We start from the raw sequence: 458 nt of genomic DNA, 5'->3' as shown, positions 1-458 counted from the left end.
GCCGGGCGGGCACGCGAGGGACCCGGGGCGGCGCCCCCTGCCACCCCCCGGCCGCGTCCCCTCCCGGCTCCTCACCCGGTGCCACTCGCCGCCGCAGAAGGGAAAATGGCTCCTGCCCCGGCGCCGCCTCTTAAAGGGGGGAAAAAAAACCCAGCCAGGCCCCGCCTACTCCCGCCTCCATCCCATAATATGCTCTGGCACCTCGGCAACGAGCCCCGCCCCCGTCACCCAGGCAACCAGACATCCCATAATATCCACCCTCCCTTCATAACTCCCCACTCACTTGCCCGGCCTTGCATCCCATAATAATCAACCCCCCCTTTCCATCAGGAACATCCCATAATAGAACCCTTCCTCGGAGAAACATCCCATAATATACTCCCCACACTAACCCCTTCACTCCAACATCCCATAATACTCCTTTGCTCCAACCCACGATAATGCCCCTAAACCTCTAA

The 458-nt window shown here is 60.9% G+C and overlaps 1 protein-coding gene across 1 annotated transcript in view; it reads right to left on the bottom strand.

The window, feature by feature from the left end:
* Positions 1 to 169, bottom strand: part of CHD4 (chromodomain helicase DNA binding protein 4) — a 27,490-nt gene extending 27,321 nt beyond the window's left edge. Inside the window, exon 1 of the mRNA XM_019527046.1 lies at positions 76 to 169. The gene's annotated coding sequence lies outside the window, so the exon portion shown is untranslated. The remainder of the gene's footprint in view (positions 1 to 75) is intronic.
* Between the last annotated feature and the right edge of the window lie 289 nt (positions 170 to 458).

This window comes from Gavialis gangeticus, unplaced genomic scaffold (assembly GCF_001723915.1).
Source record: "Gavialis gangeticus isolate Ggan-Ray unplaced genomic scaffold, GavGan_comp1, whole genome shotgun sequence".
NCBI classification, from domain to species: Eukaryota; Metazoa; Chordata; order Crocodylia; family Gavialidae; genus Gavialis; species Gavialis gangeticus.
The sequence above is the reverse complement of the archived record's forward strand: the minus strand, read 5'-3'. Positions and strand labels throughout refer to the sequence as shown.